Source organism: Aegilops tauschii, chromosome 1, assembly GCF_002575655.3.
Source record: "Aegilops tauschii subsp. strangulata cultivar AL8/78 chromosome 1, Aet v6.0, whole genome shotgun sequence".
Lineage (NCBI taxonomy): Eukaryota > Viridiplantae > Streptophyta > Magnoliopsida > Poales > Poaceae > Aegilops > Aegilops tauschii.
Genome location: NC_053035.3, coordinates 481,986,693 through 482,005,898, shown reverse-complemented (window position 1 = coordinate 482,005,898; position 19,206 = coordinate 481,986,693).

Below are 19,206 nucleotides of genomic sequence, written 5' to 3'. Positions count from 1 at the left end.
CTCGTGAGATATAGAGATGAGGGGAAGGCGAGGAAATGGGAGGACTTTAACCCGAGCCAGGGTCCCATTATCCAGAGATGGTGATGATATCTGGTGGAGGGAGGTCCCATGGCTCCATAGCCATTGGAGATGGACTTATCCGTTGTCCTAGCACTCTCCCGGAGATCAAGGCACGCCAGTCGAGCTCCGCTCCTGAGATAAGGCCACGTGAACGGCCAGTGCAACTCGCCATCAAGGTTAGTGATACGTACTCAGCTACCTTTCTCCATTACATTGTGTGCTCTTCCATCAATGATTACAAATGGTCATGTGAGTGGTGTTGCAGGCTGCTATACAGAGTGAGAGAGTTAGAACGGAGAAACTTCTGGCGGAGGCAGCGGAGAGGCCGCGGGAGTTGGAGGAGAGGACGACAAAGATGATGGAGGAGGAGAGGGCATGGAATGACATGCAGGCAAGGGCCATGTACGAGCTCCTTGTGGTAAGTTTCTTCTGCAGATTAGCCAAAACATTCATGTAGTGTTTGTCTCATTACTAACTAGTATGACTGAGTCATCAAAACCAAATGTGCAGTCTGTGTGCGAGAAGACCAGTCAGACCGCTCCGCCGATGCCAGTGATTGCTCCTGGGACCACGGTGAGTTTAATTTGAATGGACATTACTTGCTAGTCTTAACATTTGAGTGTCATCATGCTAACAAGACATTGGAAATGATCTTTTGTCTGAGTAAATGGCCACGGGTAGCCTAACCGACTGCCCCTGGTTCTTCTGAAAAATTGTCAGGCCTTTGGGCCTCCAAGCACTCCAAGCATTGGACCACCTCCCCTGGCCGGCTACCCCCGAAGCCGACTCACGGGAGGCGGCCCAGCCTCAGCAACCTCCCCCCAGGATATCCGCGGGGTGGCCGACTCCAGGAAGCCGGCCTCGAAGAGCGCCGACTCCAAGAAGCCGGCCGAGACCACAACCACCAAAGCTACACCCAGATAACGGTGACAAGACAGGGTGTGGCCACAGTGCGGCCCACTACCCCCGAAACCCGAGGCAGGCATGGCCACAGGAGGCCGTACGGGACAGCCGTCTCCCGTTCGGCTCGGCACTGTAGCCATGCTAGCCTCAACGTCATCCACGACAGACTCCCGTACGGCCCACGGGCGGCGGGTCCCCTCGGCCAGAGAGAAGCGCGGAGGCGGCCCGGCCTCCCCCAGTCGGCCAAGGGCATAGCCGGCCCCAGAAGCCGGCTACCCCCTCCCTCGAAGCATGCGCCCCATTAAGGAGACAAGACGAGGTAAGGCTACAGTGAGGACCCTCGAGGCGGCCCACTGTAGCCACGATTACCTCAACAACGCCCTCGTCATCAGGGGCGAGGCTACAGTAAGCAGCCGCCGACAAGATCCTAGGTGGTGGGGCCGGCCTGTCGACAAGAGGCCGGCAGCCGACAGGACCCACTAGTCGGCGGGCCCCAACAACCGGCGGAGAAGCCGGCGAGCGTGGACACTGACGGCTGGGACCAGAGCCCAGCCTGATTACAATTGTACCCCCGGGGGGTAGGCCTATATAAACCCCCCGGAGCACCCATGCAAAGGGTTGGCTTCTGAGCATAGCACACACACCATAGAGAGAGAGAAGTGAGAGCTAGCCTTGTTCTTCTTCTCCCTTGAACCCAACAGCTCTAGGAGCGATTGTAGCTACTTTTACTGATCTAGTGATCATGCGGAGACCCCGCAGAGCAGGACTAGAGGTGTTATCTCCTCGGAGAGCCCCGAACCTGGGTAAGATCTGCCGGCGTGCATGTCTTCGCCTCATCCCGTTTCCAGGCACCGGCGACGTCTTATTGGTACCCACAATGATAAGCCACCCGTTGGCATATGTCGCACCAACCACCCGACATTTACCGCCCACCATGGGGCCAGGTGCACCGTCGTCCGGAGACCTGTTCTGGACGGGAACCCTCTCCCTCCACCGCGAGCGCAGCCAGCCTGCTGCGCCCGATGGCGTTTGCCTCGACGCGCTGCAAGGCGTCGACGACGCCTGCGCAGCGAGCTGCCTCGCCGATCTGCTCGGCGAGACTCGCATCTCCGACGAGCCTGCGTCCGACGCAGGCACTGACTACCCCGAGAGCCGCCTCATCAACCTCCTCGACCAGCTTCACGTCTCCAGCGAGCCTGCTGCAAATGTGGAGTCGGTCGGCTCCACCGACCCGATGCTTGTCGACTCCGAAACGGCATCGCTCGACGCTTACCCCTCCGACGTGGTGGTCTTCGACGATCCTCTCCCTCGAGCTGACAGCGGCAGCAGCACTGTCACCAAAGTGCTGGTCATCAGCCACGTCGCCAACTCAGGCGAGAACGCCCACGACGCCCTGCAAGCTGCGATGCACGACCTCTCCGTCCCCATCCCGACGATGCCGACGCCGAGACCCGGAGGCACGCCGCCTCGCCCTCATCGCGGAAGGCCAGAAGATAGCCTCCATGAGACGCCTCACCGAGGCCCACCAGCGCGAAGTCCACCGCGCCGCCTTCGGTACGCCGCCGCCTAGTGGCCCGAGCCGAGCCGGCTTCGTCCAGAAGCGCGGCGCGGCCGTCGCCAGCATGCTGGGGGCGGATCGCCCCGTCTACGCCACCCCGCTCGAGAATCTGCGAGCCGCTCAGGCAGCCGCAGAAGAGCTCAATGGGCTGCGAGCCGATGAGTTCCCTACATGACAAGACGGATCCAGCAGCTGATCGACGCGGCTGCAGAACGGCACGAAGCCGGCGCCCGTGCTGATAGTCATCCCCCGCGCCGGGAGCACGCCGCGACGTCCCGCTCGCCGACTGCGAGCGGCGCTCGCCAGAAGAAAGACAAGGAGCCGGCTGCTAGCCGCAGCCGGACTCGCATCACCATCGAGCGCGACGCGGAAGGCCGCCCGCGAGCGGTGGAGCACCAAGGAAATCTGCCTCCCCCCTGCCTCGAAGAGAGCGACGTCCCACCCCGCCGCCTATCACGCACCCGACTCTTGGCGACCGACTCGGCCGCCGAGAAGGAGTCGGCGAGAACGACGCCCGCCACCGGATCGACCGCCTTGCTCGATCCTTGGCGTTAGAAGAAGAAGACGATGTCGGCCCGCCATGCTTTGGCCCCCGCATCCGCGACGAGCCCTTCCCCAAAGGGTTCTCGCTCCCCAGAGACACGCCCAAGTACAACGGCTCAGTGAAGCCGGAAGATTGGCTCATCGACTACTCCACGACCGTCAGCATAGCCAACGGCAATCGGCGCGTCGCCGTGAAGTACGTCCCCCTCATGCTGCAAGGCATGGCGCGCACATGGCTCAACAGCCTCAAGCCCTACAACATCAACAGTTGGCTGGACTTCACAGAAGTCTTCGTCCGCAACTTCACCAGCACCTACAAGCGGCCTCTCAAGCCTGGCCAGCTCTCCCTCTGCGTCCAAGGGCACAACGAGTCGACCCGCGACTACCTCACGCGGTGGGCCGAGCTCCGCAGCTCCTGCGAGGGGGTGCATGAGGTCCAGGCCATCGAGTACACCGCCGGGTGCCGAGAGGGCACCCTCCTCAAGCACCGACTCCTCTGTGACGAGCCGGCTACCCTCGACGAGTTGCTGGTCATCGCGGACAAGTACGCCACGCCCGACTCCTCAATGAAGACCGAGCTCCGAGTAGACGCCTCGGGGAAGGTGATTGCTCCGGCTCCTAAGACGCCGGCTGGCGACCCTAATCGGCGCCCCTACCAGAATGACCACAAGCGCAAGGCCCCCATGCCGACTTCCACCAGTCGGCAGGTGGCCACCGTTGAAGATGAGCAACCCGAAGAATGGCCCGCTCCCAAGAAGAAGGGTGGCAGGCTGGCTTGGCAGCCGGCTTTCTCCTACGAACAGGCTCTTGATGCCCCCTGCAAATTCCACAGCGGCGCGAAGCCGTCCAACCACACAACCCGGAAATGCCATTGGCTCACCCGCATCACCAAGGGCGAGGGGATGTTGCCGCCTCCGCCTCCCGGTCCGCCGCCTCCAGCCCCCCAGCAGCCGGCGGCTCGGCCGACAGTCGGCGCCATCCAAGACGAATTCCCCGAAGAGCGCGCCGCCTACGTCGTCTTCACCAGTCAAGCCGACGACAAGCGCAGTCGACGCCGACAGCATCAAGAAGTTAATGCAGTCGCCTCTAGCACCCCCGAGTTCATGCACTGGTCAGAGAAGCCAATCAGCTGGAGCCAGGCCGACCACCCAGAGGTGATGCCCTCTCCTGGCTCCTATGCAATGGTCTTGGATGTCACCCTCGCGACGGAGAGGCGAGCTGCCTGATTCTCCCGCGTCCTGATAGATGGCGGAAGCAGTATCAACATACTGTACCGCGATACCATGGAGAAGCTGAACATCAAAGCGAAGCAGCTCATGCCGAGCCGCACCGTCTTCCATGGTATCGTCCCCGGCTTGTCTTGCTCCCCAATCGGCAAGATTAAAATGGATGTTCTCTTCGGAGACAAAGATCATTTTCGCCGAGAAGCAATCTGGTTCGAGGTAGTGGATTTGGAGAGCCCCTATCATGCTCTGCTTGGCCGACCTGCTCTGGCAAAGTTCATGGCTGTGCCCCACTACGCCTACCTGAAGATGAAGATGCCGAGCTCGAAGGGGATCATCACGGTAGCCGGCGACTACAAGAAGTCCATCGAGTGCGCCATGGCCAGCAGCCGGCTGGCCGAGTCCCTCGTGGTGGCAGAAGAGAAGAAGATGCTGGAACGGGTTGTGGCCATGGCCGGCAAGCAGCCGGCCCTGTCCCCCAACCCCAAAGATTGTGATGCGTAGGGCTCCTTCCAGCCTACCAAAGAGATGAAGAAGATACCTCTGGACCCGGAGAACCCGGAGAGGTTCGCTGTCATTGGCGCGAACTTGGACAGTAAATAGTAAGGCGAGCTCGTCGACTTCCTTCGTGAGAATCGAGACATTTTTGCATGGTCCCCAAAGGACATGCCTGGTGTCCCGAAGGATTTCGCCGAGCACAAATTACATGTCCGCGCTGACGCGAAGCCCGTCAAGCAACCCCTCCACCGACTATCAGAAGAGAAGCGAAGAATCGTGGGAGAAGAGATAGCCCGGCTCCTTGCCGCTGGCTTTATCATGGAAGTGTTCTTTCCAGAATGGTTTGCCAACCCAGTTCTGGTTCTGAAGAAGAATAACAAGTGGCGTATGTGTATAGACTACACCATCCTGAACAAGGCCTGCCCAAAGGATCCGTTTGCTCTGCCACGGATTGACCAAGTGATAGACTCCATAGCCGGATGCGAGCTGTTAAGTTTTTTGGATGCATACTCAGGGTACCATCAGATCAAGTTGGACCCAGCTGACCGCCTGAAGACTGCCTTCATCACACCCTTTGGAGCTTTCAGCTACCTGACTATGACATTCGGCTTGAGGAATGCCGGTGCCACTTTTCAGCGTTGCATGCAGAAATGCCTCTTGAAACAACTCGGCAGAAATGCCCACGTCTATGTAGACGACATTGTGGTGAAGATAGAGAAGCGCGGTACCTTGCTGGAAGACCTGAAAGAAACATTCGCCAACTTGCGCCGATTCCAAATCAAGCTCAACCCCGAGAAGTGCGTGTTCGGAGTGCCAGCCGGCCAGTTGCTAGGCTTCCTGGTCTCCGAACGCGGCATCGAATGCAATCCTGTCAAGATCAAGGCCATCGAGAGGATGGAGATTCCCACCAAACTGCGAGATGTGCAGAAGTTCACTGGCTGCTTAGCCTCCCTGAATCGTTTTATCAGCCGACTAGGAGAGAAGGCTCCTCCCCTGTACCGACTCATGAACAAGTCCACTCACTTCGAGTGGAATGACCAAGCCGACCAAGCCTTCCATGAGTTGAAGAAAATGCTGACCACTCCGCCTGTCCTGGCGGCGCCGACTAAGAAGGAGCCCGTGCTCCTCTACATCGCCGCGACTAGCCGAGTCGTCAGTACTGTTGTTGTGGTCCAGCGCCCGAAAGAAGGCCGAGCCCAGCTAGTCCAGAGGCCGGTGTACTATCTCAGCGAAGTGCTATCCAGCTCAAAGCAAAACTACCCGCACTACCAGAAGATGTGCTATGGGGTGTACTTCGCTGCCAAGAAACTGAAGCCCTACTTCCAAGAGCACCCCATCACGGTCGTGTGCACCGCCCCGCTCGCCGAGATCATAGGCAGCCGGGATGCATCCGGCCGGGTGGCTAAATGGGCCATTGCAATGGCGCCCTACACGATCTTCTACCAACCCCGCACCGCCATCAAGTCCAAGCATTGGCCGACTTCCTCGTCGACTGGGCCGAGACCCAGTACCTACCGCCGGCTCCCGACTCTACCCATTGGCGGATGCACTTTGACGGGTCCAAGATGCGCACCGGCTTGGGAGCCGGCGACGTTCGCACCTCTCCCAAAGGCGACAAGCTCAAGTACACACTGCAGATCCACTTCGCCGCCTCCAACAACGTGGCCGAGTACGAGGCGCTCGTACATGGGCTCCGGCTAGCCAAAGAGCTCGGCATACGCCGGATCCTGTGTTACGGCGACTCAGACTTGGTGGTCCAGCAGTCGTCTGGCGACTGGGACGCCAAGGACGTGAACATGGCGAGCTATCAATTCCTCGTCCAGCAGATCAGCGGATACTTTGAAGGGTGCGAGTTCCTTCACGTGCCAAGGGCCGACAACGACCAAGCAGATGCCCTGGCACGAATCGGCTCCACCTGACAAGCCATACCGACTGGCGTCTCCCTCCAGCGCCTCCTCAAGCCATCCATCAAGCCGTCTCCAGAGTCGGACTCTATCTTCGTACCGCCTGCGCCAGATGCAGCCGGATCCGACTGGAGAAAACCCGCAGGCGGCACGGGGACTTCGACAACTGGCCCGGGGACTGCCGTAGTCGCACCCGGCCCGGAGACTTCAGAACCCGGCCCGGGGACTGCAGCAGTCGGCCCGGGGACTGCAACGACACAAGAAGCGGTGGCCGACTCCAATTCCACGCCACCCAACCCACCCACCCGAGTCATGGTGGCTACATTAACAGAAGAAGAAGTCACAGCTCCATCATGGGCCCAGCCCATCCTCAAGTTCCTAGTCGGCAGAGAGCTGCCGGCTGATGAGATCTCAGCAAGACTAGTGCAACGATGAGCCGCAACATACGCAATAATCAACAGAGAGCTTGTGAAGCGCAGCGTCACTGGAGTCTTCCAGCGTTGTGTCGAGCCAGAAAAAGGAGTGGCAATCCTCAAGGACATCCACCAAGGCGAATGCGGCCACCACGCAGCCTCAAGATCACTTGTGGCCAAGGCTTTCCGCCATGGTTTCTTCTGGCCGACTGCCTTGGAGGATGCTAAAGAAATAGTCAAGAGCTGCAGAGGATGCCAAGTTTTTAGTTCCAAGCAACACCTGCCGGCTTCTGCACTCAAGACCATTCCCATCACCTGGCCTTTTGCCGTCTGGGGACTGGACATGGTGGGCCCTTTCAAGACAGCCCGCGGTGGCTTGACACATCTACTAGTCGCTGTGGACAAGTTCACAAAGTGTATCGAAGCAAAGCCGATTAAGAAGCTGAACGGGCCGACTGCCGTGACATTCATCACTGACATCACTACTCGGTACGGCGTGCCGCACAGCATCATCACCGACAACGGCACGAACTTCGCCAAAGGAGCACTGGCACGTTTCTGCGTGACGCAGGGCATCCGACTGGACTTAGCGTCCGTTGCCCACCCGCAGTCAAACGGCCAGGTCGAGCGAGCAAATGGACTCATCCTCTCCGGCATCAAGCCCCGACTGGTTGTACCACTGGAGCGATCGGCCGGCTGCTGGCTCGATGAGCTGCCGGCTGTCCTCTGGAGCCTGCGCACTACACCCAACAAGTCAACCGGCTTCACTCCATTTTTCCTTGTGTATGGTGCCGAGGCTGTCATCCCAACAGACATCGAGTTCGACTCACCTCGGATCACCATGTACACGGAGGAGGAGGCCAAGGAAGCAAGAGAAGACGGTGTCGACCTAGTGGAAGAAGGCCGGCTGTTAGCACTCAGCCGGTCCGCCATCTACCAGCAAGGGCTGCGCCGCTACTACAACCGCAAGGTCAAGCCAAGATCCTTCCAAGAGGGCGACCTTGTGCTCCGGCTGATCCAGCGAACAGCCGGCCAGCACAAGCTCTCGGCCCCTTGGGAAGGCCCCTTCGTCATCAGCAAGGCACTAGGCAACGACTCCTACTACCTGATCGACGCGCAAAAACCAAGAGCACGCAAGGGAGACGACTCCGGCAAGGAGTCGGAGAGACCATGGAACGCAAACCTCCTGAGACGATTTTACAGTTGAAAGCAGTATGTATCATGCTACCCTTTTGTATTAAGTACAAACTAACAGGCCCCCCGAACAGTACTCGGGGACTGCCTTCGTTTATCTATGAATGACAAGTGTCATATCCATGAATGTATTATTACATTTGATTTCTTGTCTGGCACCGGGTTCGACTAGTCGGCCCGGGGACTGGCCGCCTTGAGCTATATTAAAAGTTCTACCTGAAGTCAGAAAAGTAGTGTGCCGGCTCCCGAGTCCTCTCTTGTTGAAAGTCGCAGCTCGAAGAAGCGACTGTCCGACTAGCAAGAGGCAAGGCAGAAAGGATGCCCACACGAAAAATGGCTAAGGAACAACGAACCTATATAGCAAAAAGACGGCCTCCAAACATGCCTGCCTGACAGCCGGCTGGCCGGCTTCCTCAACACTTAGCTTTAGTCCAGCAAAGCTAGAATACCCCCCCCCAATTGGCCAAGCACTCCTCCAGCTATAGATTGCAGAGCAACTGCCTGACTAGGGAGGCGACAACCAAGGGAGGGCGGCAAAGGAAACAGCAGAAGGATAAAAAAGCAAAGTACGAGGAAAAGCCAAATGCATGCATAAGTTATATATACATATAAAGCCCCCAACAGGCCGGCAATCAACATGGTTCGAATACACCCCCAGTGGGTGGAATTGTGCAGACTTAACACAGTATTGTTCCAAAAGTAACAGGACAGAAAAACAAAAGACGGCAGACTAAACTAAGGCGTGGTGCGGAGGCCGAGCTGGTCGGTGAAGGCGGCCTCGCCGGCTGAAGGAGTGGCCGCCTAGCGGGTCTCGGCTTGGTCACCACCAGCGGCAGGCGATGTACTCGCACGCGACGTGGTGCTGGAGGCGCGGTCAAGCTGAGGCTGGTCGGCTGGTCCACCAGCCGGCTCGGCGTCTTCACCCTCCTCCTCCTCCTCTTCACCCTCGTCGCTGGAGTCGATCTCCTCCGCCGAGTCTACACCATCTGCCGGGTTCAGCCCGAACCACTCCTCCGGCTGGGCGACACCGTTGTCGTCTACCTCGGGGGCGAAGACGCAGGTGTCGGTGTAGTCGGCGATCGCGGAAGCCCGCCGGATGATAGCCGGCCGCGCCGGCTCCAGCTCCGTGTCGGCTTGCTGCCGCCAGGTAGCCAGCTGATCCAGGCTCAGGCCGGGATACCAGGCCTTGACGAACTCCAGCACCCGCTTGGCGCCGGAGCGAGCCGCCGAGGCCTTCCAGGCTTTGAAGCGGCCGACTGCCACCTCCAGCCAATCGACAGTCCGACTGGGGGTGCGAGGAACCACTTGGCCGGGCCAGAGGGCGGCCCAGACTTGCGCCCCGGCACGCTGAAGCCGGCGGAGCAGTCGGTGAGCCGGCTGGATGCGGGCCTGGATCGACAAGAGCTGCTCCTCCAGCGAACGGCCGGCGGTTGGCGAAATCTCGAAGCCAGCCTGCCTCCGCGCCTGTCGGCGGGCCTCGATGGTCTGGTTGGCGGTGGTAGAATAGCCAGGGAAATATTCTGCGCAAGAAAGAAGAAGAAAAGAAGAAAAGAGCACCAAGTCAGAAAATGAGCCAAAAGTGGCAGATGGCAAGAAAGGACGAAGAGGTAGGCGGCTTACCGTCAACCAGATCTTCGATCTGACCATAGCCAGAGATCAGAGTTTGCCTGGCCTCAGCCCAGCCAGCCGCCTCCGTTTCGTACTCGGCCTGGAGGGCGGCTTCGCGGTCCTGCACGGCCTTCAGAGCCGCCTTGTGGCCTTCCTCCTGGTCGGCCAACTTCTTGGCCAGGCGGTCGCGTTCCTGCACCAAGGCGGCGAGCTCGGCATCCTTGGCACGAAAGGCAGTCTGAGACTCCCCCAGCTGTGCCCTCAGACCGGCGTTGGCCGCTGCAGAGATGGCAGAAAAAGAAAGAACAGTAAGAGGAAGTCGTCAAGGAAGATCCGACCCGACTGCTCAGCAGTCGGCCCGAATCTCGGGGACTACACCCAGTGGGTGCGCTGACGCGCCCCCACATGAGATAAAGAACAAAGCACGTACCTCGGCTCTCAGTAAGGTCGGCGGTCTTCTGGGTCAGCTCCCGAGCCTGGGAGTTGAAGGCGGCCGCACGAAGATTGTGGTAGTCTTGCAAGATAGACAGAAGATCGAAGTAAGAACAAGAATAGCAAAGACAAATCCACTAAGAAGTTCCAAGCCGCCTGCTCAGCAGCCGACTCGGAACTCGGGGACTACACCCAGTGAGTGCGCTGACGCGCCCCCACGGAAGAAATCAAGATCAAGAAGAAATCAAGATCAAGAAGAAGCAAGATGGGAAGACTAACCCGGATGGCCGCCCGCGTCGCAAGGAACTCGTCGGTGAACTGCCTCAGCGCCGTAGCCTGGGCCTGAAGCCGGGTCCGGACGTCCTGCGCGGCCACGTTCATCACGGCTGTCCCTCCGCCTGGCATCCACCCCGAGGTAGCGCTGGCCACCTCCACATCCCGGGCCGATGAGCTGGAGCCCGCGGCCGGCTGCGGCTCCGACGCGGCCTTCTGTGGCTCCGACGCAGCCTTCCCCGCACGACGGCTCGGCGGCATCCGGACCGCCATCTCACTCCTCACGGCCGGCTCGCCCCCCGCCGACTGCACAGGCGGCAGATCAGGCCGGCCGCCTTGAGCTGCCCCAGTTGGCGGGGTCGGCATCGGCGCCCTCTCCAGGACGACGACGTCGTCGTCCCTCTCCAGTCCTGGCTGGTCGCCGCTGGCCCCTTGTGGCGGGGGCTCCATGTCCCCAGGCGCTACGATGCGCAGCGGGGTGACCATCAAGACCTCCTCCGCCGCCGCCGTGGCTGCAGCCTCCGCTTGGGCCTTGGCTGCGGCGTCGGCGAGCGCCTTCGCCGCCTCTTCCTCCCGCGCCGCCTGGGCGGCGGCCGCCTTCCGTGCCTCCGCCTCTCGCACCTCCCGTTCCTCCCGCGCCTCCCGCGCGTTCCGTTCTATCGCTTCCTGAAGGTCGGCACGGGGGTCCACGCGGTGAGTGGTGCTCCCAGACCCCCTCGGCGACTCGACGACGGAGGCGGCAGCCGCCCGCTCAAGCGACAACGGAGCTCTGATCGTTTGGAGGAAAAGACAAGGGTTCAGGAACCACCAGAGAAGGGAAAGAAAAAGAGTATACAAAAAAATTCGAACTTACGCCGACACGGTTTGCGGTTGCTTCACCGTCTTGCGGAAGCGAGCCGCCTTCGCGGCCGCCTCCTCCCGCCTGGTTTCTTCCGCCCCGCCCCTGGGTTTCTTCGTCCTACTGCCGAACAAACCCTGGGCGGCGCGACGCTTCTGCCCTCCGCCCCGAGCAGGCGGTGCAGCGGAGGAACCCGTGCCGCGTCCAGATGCCGGCCGACGGCGCGGGGCGACTTCGGCCTCATCGTCGTCTGGCCAGTCGTCGAAGGTGACTCTGTGCCCGGAGCCGCCTGCTTCGCCGCCGGCTTGGCCACCATCCGGCTCAATGTTGTTGTCCATAGCGGCCGCCCCCAAGTCGGGGTCCTCCAGATCGTGTTCCGTCCGGTCGGGGATGAATCGACGCTCCGTGTCTGACCCGCCGGCCGGCCGAAGAAGAAGGCTCTGTCGAAAAACAAGCCGACTAAGTTAGAGTCGGCCAAGGGGAACTCGGCAACAAAGTTAAGAGAAAAAGAAGAAACAAGGAGAGCATACCGTGGGCGGTGGATTGGCTCGGCTGTATGGCTCCTTGCCGAACTGCCACTCTTCGGAGAGTTTGCAGTTCGCGAGGTAGTTCACCATATAGGCGACCTCCTCGTGCGGCATGTCCTTGGTGCACATCTGGCTCGGATCGAGCTGGCCGCTCATCTGACAGATCAGATGAGGACGGCTCTGGAGCGGAAGAACCCGGCGCGTGACGAAGGCGGCCAGAAGGTCGGGCCCCGTCAGGCCCTCCGACTGGGTCATCACTCGCACTCGGACGACGGCTGCGGACCCAGCCGGCGTCAGAGTCACGGCCCGGAAGGACCACTGGGGCCGCCTGCCCGCCGGTGGGCCGGCTACGTAGGCCGGCAGGTTGATGTAGTCGCCCCGTGGGGCGATGTTCCGCACGTAGAAGTACGACTTTTGCCACTTCTTCACCGATTGGATCAGCGTGATGACGGGGAAGGGGTTGTCGGCGACCGACCTCCGCGACGCGATGAAGGCGCCAGTCTGAGCCGGCACGCCCCGCATGCGCGTGCCCAGCTTGGACTGGAAGAACTTCCCCCAGAGCTCAAGGGTAGGGACGACGCCGAGGTAGCCTTCGCACAGGGTGACGAAGGCTGACAGCAGCACCACCGCGTTTGGGGTGAGGTGGTGCGGCTGGAGCTGGTAGAAATCGAGCCAGGAGCGGAAGAAGGCGCTCACTGGCAGGCCGATGCCACGCAAGAAATGCGAGCGGAAGACCACCCGCTCGCCCTCCCGCGGCTCCGGCGTAATTTCCTTCGCCGGCGCAAGACGGACCTCCACCTTGTCCGCGCCGGGGAGCCGCTGCGTATTGCGGAGGAACTCGACGTGATCCTCGTGGACGTTGGAGCCGTCCCAATCCCCGCCATACTGCTCCATGGCGGGAGGCATGGCGAAAAAGAGCGCGGCGGCGGAGGAACGTGTGGTGGAAGAGCGCGGCGGTGAGGCGCTGTTGCAAGAAACGGCAAGCGAAAGAAGATGGTGGAAGGAGGAGGAGCGTGCGAGAGCCTGCCTTCCTCCATCTCCCCCTACTTATAGCTTCGCGAGGCAAGGCCGGGGAGGCCGGACCTGGGGGGAGACGTGGAAATGCACCCATTCCCCCCACGCCTCGCGATTATTATGGCCTAAAGGCGAGCCGAAACTGCCGCAAGGAGACGTGCGGGCGGTTTCGGGATGCAGAGAATCCGCGCCTGGGCCCGGGCGTGGACGTGGCGGGCCCCCGCCCTGCGGCGACGTCTCGTCGCGCGCTTGGGTTGGCAGGCTTTCCGGCCAAGAGGGGCCACGTGGTTCGCAGACGGCAAGTGGCCGGCCCGCGGCCCGGTGCACGCACTGGCGAGCTCCCGCCCTCCGACTCCGGAGTTTTCGACCAAGGCGGCACGCCTAACCAAAGCCGGCTCCCAGCTGCCGGCTTGTCAAGATAGGAAGCTGATCGAGCTTCTCAACTCCTACCCAACCTCGAAGCCCAATCAGCTTCGGGGACTACTGTCGGAGTAAATGGCCACGGGTAGCCTAACCGACTGCCCCTGGTTCTTCTGAAAAATTATCAGGCCTTTGGGCCTCCAAGCACTCCAAGCATTGGACCCCCTCCCCTGGCCGGCTACCCCCGAAGCCGACTCACGGGAGGCGGCCCAGCCTCAGCAACCTCCCCCCAGGATATCCGCGGGGTGGCCGACTCCAGGAAGCCGGCCTCGAAGAGCGCCGACTCCAAGAAGCCGGCCGAGACCACAACCACCAAAGCTACACCCACATAACGGTGACAAGACGGGGTGTGGCCACAGTGCGGCCCACTACCCCCGAAACCCGAGGCAGGCATGGCCACAGGAGGCCGTACGGGACAGCCGTCTCCCGTTCGGCTCGGCACTGTAGCCATGCTAGCCTCAACGTCATCCACGACAGACTCCCGTACGGCCCACGGGCGGCGGATCCCCTCGGCCAGAGAGAAGCGCGGAGGCGGCCCGGCCTCCCCCAGTCGGCCAAGGGCATAGCCGGCCCCAGAAGCCGGCTACCCCCTCCCTCGAAGCATGCGCCCCATTAAGGAGACAAGACGAGGTAAGGCTACAGTGAGGACCCTCGAGGCGGCCCACTGTAGCCACGATTACCTCAACAATGCCCTCGTCATCAGGGGCGAGGCTACAGTAAGCAGCCGCCGACAAGATCCTAGGCGGTGGGGCTGGCCTGTCGACCAAGAGGCCGGCAGCCGGCAGGACCCACTAGTCGGCGGGCCCCAACAACCGGCGGAGAAGCCGGCGAGCGTAGACACTGATGGATGGGACCAGAGCCCAGCCGGATTACAATTGTACCCCCGGGGGGTAGGCCTATATAAACCCCCCGGAGCACCCATGCAAAGGGTTGGCTTCTGAGCATAGCACACACACCATAGAGAGAGAGAGAAGTGAGAGCTAGCCTTGTTCTTCTTCTACCTTGAACCCAACAGCTCTAGGAGCGATTGTAGCTACTTTTACTGATCTAGTGATCATGCGGAGACCCCGCAGAGCAGGACTAGGGGTGTTATCTCCTCGAAGAGCCCCGAACCTGGGTAAGATCCGCCGGCGTGCATGTCTTCGCCTCATCCCGTTTCCAGGCACTGGCGACGTCTTATTGGCACCCACAATGATAAGCCACCCGTTGGCATATGTCGCACCAACCACCCGACATCTTTGGTGCAGCGTAACTCCAGACAAGCATCGCACGATCCTTCTCCAGCTACCGAGACGAGCCAGCCCGCTCCTACACCTCCTAGATCATGGTAAGTTTATCTAGTGTTTTGCTTAACACATGCATAAAGACCTAGACTTAGCTTTATTTCCTCCAATGCTTACCATAATGACCTAGACTTAGCTTCTTCTCCTCCAAAATGACTTAATAAGCTTACTGACCTCCAAAACAATCCATTTTACCTAAGTTAGCTCTAAAACGATCTGTACTTAGCTTACTTATGTCAAAAATTGCATAATTAGCTTAGTTAGCTCATAAACGATCCATTTTACCTAAGTTAGCTCTAAAATGACCCATTTTACCTTCGTTACCTTATAAATGATCCAGTTCATCCAAGTTAGCTCAAAATGACCCATTTTACCTAGATTAGCTCCTAAATGATCCATTTTACCTACGTTAGCTTTAAAATGACCCATTTCACCTAGATTAACTCCAAATGACCCATCTTACTTAGGTTATCTCATAAACGATCCATTTCAACTAATTTAGCTCATAAACGATCCATTTCACCAAGTTAGCTAAAAAACAATCCATTTCACCTAAATTAGCTCTTAAATGATCCATTTCACCTAAGTTAGCTCAAAAAGATCCATTTCAACTAAATTAGCTCATAAATGATCCATTTCACCTAAGTTAGCTAAAAAAGATCCATTTCAACTAAGTTAGCTCATAAATGATCCGTTTCACCTAAGTTAGCTAAAAAACGATCCATTTCACCTTAGTTACCTCAAAAACGATCCATTTGACCTTAGTTAGCTCATAAACGACCCATTTCAACTAAGTTAGCTCATAAATGATCCATTTCACCTTAGCTAGCTCATAAACGACCCATTTCAACTTAGTTAGCTCATATATGATCCATTTCACGTAAGTTAGCTCATAAATGACACACTCTTCTTGTTCTAGTCTTCTTCTTGTTCTACTCTTCTTGTTCTAGTCTTCTTCTTGTTCTACTCTTCTTGTTCTAGTCTTCTTATTCTAGTCACCTATTTCTAACTTTCTTATTTTTCATTTTGCAGATTTCATTCACTTGACGAAAGCCTGCATAGATGGAGTGCTCCTTATCCCTTTCTCTGTTTCTTTTGTATCGTTGAACTATGCATGTATCGTTGGATGAAACTATTGTAATATATATGGTTGGATGCCTCTATGTTGAACTTGCTATTTATGATGGAACTATGCATGGAACTTGGTATGGTTGGATGGAACTATGCATGTATGATGAAGTTCTGTGTTGGATATCTTATATGTTTGCTCTGTAATTGCCTTGTGAAATATATCTATATATGTCATATATATTCCTGTGAAAATTGTTCGATTTAATAAAAAACAGAAAAAAGAGCCAATATGCAGGCTCTTTGCCGTCTGACACGTGGCATCCAGCTGTGCTTCCTGGGAGCTGACCCATTTGGTCAGTTTGCCTACAGTGGCAGACGGCAAAGAGTAAACGATTTTGCCGTCAGCGGCGGACGGCGAAGGCCTGCCATGTAGTGACATGTAGATGACATCATACGGCGGACGACAAAGACACTAGAAAGTTTGCCGTCAGTGGCGGACAGCAAAGGCGCTAGAAAGTTTGCCGTCAGCGGCGGACGGCAAAGGCCTGCCGTTAGCCACTTAACGGAATGACAGCGCAATTATTGCCGTCCGCTCTCTTTGCCGTCCGTGGCAGACGGCAAAGGGCCTTTGCCGTCAGCCGCCAGGAAGCAGACGGCAAAGTAGCTCTTTACCGTAGCCTACTTTGCCAGAGCCTTTTGCCGTCCGCGGCTGACGGCAAAGGTCTTTGCCGTCCGCCGTTCATGCCTTTGCCGTCCGCCGTGGCAGACGGCAAAATAGCTAATTCCTGTAGTGACATGTACGAAGAGTAGAGTCGCACACACACACACTCTGTCTCTCAGAATCTCACACACACACCAGTTACGTGACACCCATTTAAGCAGACACGTATGTTACAATTTGTGCACCCGCGGGTACACGTGATGGCGCGCATTTATTTAAGCCGGACGGCGAACCCAAACAGTAGCTGCATTCATTCCCCTCCCGCCTCCTCTTCTCTGGTCGCCGTCGCCCGGTAGCCATGGCCTGGCCGAAGGTAACGACATACGCCATACTCCCGCTGGAGCGGCGCTTTAATCTGGAAATTTTAGTGGTCATGCGTGCATCTTTTTGTGCTAGCACTCCTATATAAGGGTTGACCGGTCGCTTCCCGCGGACGTGCGCGGGCGGTGGAAGAGGAAGGAGAAGGGAAGCGGGCTGTGGAGTAACGTTTTTTACCAAAATTTCTTTGGAAACTGAGTGCAATAATTGAGTAGTTTTGCAAACTACCAGTACTACACCCGAAACGGTTCAAAACCAATACTCCCTTGCCAGCGCGCGCTTCCCGCGTGAAACGGTTAGCGTCGCCCTGGAGCGTCAGTGCCGCATTAATGCCCGGCCAGAGCGGAGGCAACCTCTCACTGGCGCCAGTTTTGAAGCAGCACGACGGCCGAGAGAGCGGCGCTTCCTGGTGCACGCGCCTGCTTCCCGTCGAGGCTGGCCATAGTTTGGATCAGCCTCCATTGTGGGGAGCCACACTAACTGCGATGATATGGATCGTTCCATCTATGAAGAACACGTGGGACTGGAACTATGAGACGGACATTTACCCAGGAGTGGACGTACGAACCAGAGTAATGTAGCGCAGTAAGTGAAGTAGAAAGGCACAAATAGTATGAACATGCGTGGCATATAGGAATTTGTCTCTTACTACGTACCACTAAATGTTGTACGTGCAATGCACGGTGATGTTATGGAGTAGGTGCCTAAGTACTCTACTACTACTATTAATTGGAGGCACATATTAGGTTTTATATTTGTTTACGTGTATGCCCCGAGACCTTCCAACTAGACGTGTCTTTCTCTCCGGGTCACACTTTGTATCGTTCATACGACTAGTACTACTACTACTACTACTACGTGTGGTCTCCGACCCAGAAGTAGAAGAAGTGGAGACGCTCTACCACGCTGTTCATGTCCCACTCCTTTCGCTGACGTGTGGGACATCCAGCACATGCCGTGTTTGGCACTCCTTCGTTGTAAGAGTTGAAACGCTAGCATTCATCAGAAAAGAATAATATAAATCAGCAGTGATACTATACCACGCAGTTTCCTGGCTCCTCGATATCGGAAAGAATACTTCCGTTCGCCAACATGTGGGACGTCGACCATCCTGGTCCACTTGCCATGCACGCAGAACTCCAAGGGAGAGTCACCCCGGTCGTCGTGCCGCAGTAATAATGACTATTGAACCGTCAAATCACAGGCTCAACCTTTCCCACTGTGAAGTTGCTCGGACGAAGGAACCATCATGACTTCCTTGAATTCCGCTTCTTGAAGAAAACTACTGTACCAGCAGTACTGCTAGCTACAATAGTTACTCCAGCAGAGGCCTCCTTTCGTTCATAGCATAGGAATTTTATACGAATATGAAAATCATAGGAAGTGAGATGACATGCATCTCAATTCCTATAGGGAAAGAGATGCCATTTGATGCATAGGATAGGAATTTTTCCGTTGAGTCTAGGCTAATGTACTAGTAATTTGCTCTAAAAACCATAGTAGTAAATAGTAGTACTAGTACATGCTCATACTCAGACACAGACACACACACTAACTACTAGTACTACTACTTCTCACATGCTGGTCAGACGCCGTCGTTCTCCTTCCCGGCTTTGTCGGCGACACCCCACCGTGCTTGGATCTCCGCCGACCTCTCCGCAGCAGCGCGTGCGTCCTCTTCTTTCTTGCGGCAGCGGGCCTCTCTTTTCTTGAGTGCTTTCTGACTTCTCCGCTCCCTCTGTGCGGCTTTGGCCTCCTCTTGCTCTACCGCCCATTCAGCCTTGGCAGCTTCAAATTCCGCCCATGTAGGTGTGAGGTCGCGAGCGGCGATGAACTTGGCACGGCGGGATGCCATCGCTTCCCTACCAGTTTGTGTTAGGTCGTGGGCGGCGAGGAACTCGGCGCGGCGGGATGCCATCGCTTCCTTAGCGGTTAGTGTGCGGCGCGGTGGCATGAACGACGCTTCGTGAAAGCTCTGGGGTGGAGTGGCCGGACAACCGTATAGTGCATTGGTTTGTCAAGAGCTCAAGGACAGAAGACGAAGGAAATTTGGATTCCCCTTCAATCCTGGTCATTTATTACCGAGTAAAATGCTTTGGCGGTCATCGAACTTGTGTTGATAGCTCACTTTGATCATTATAATATACGTGATGCACACATTAGCGCACACCGTCCATAGAGGCAAGTAGCATGTACGCGTGCAGACACTCACGATCACGCTGTCAAACCATGCTAATGCATGCATGTTGCCCTCTCAATCAAAGTCCTGATCATGGCACAACGCAAAGGGCGAGCCCGTCACCTACGCGCCCCGGCGGTGCCTGACATTACTGTTTAGACGTTTGATGGAGGCCTCCGCGAACGCCGAGCATGTATTCACCTGGCTCAACACCAACGGTCATACT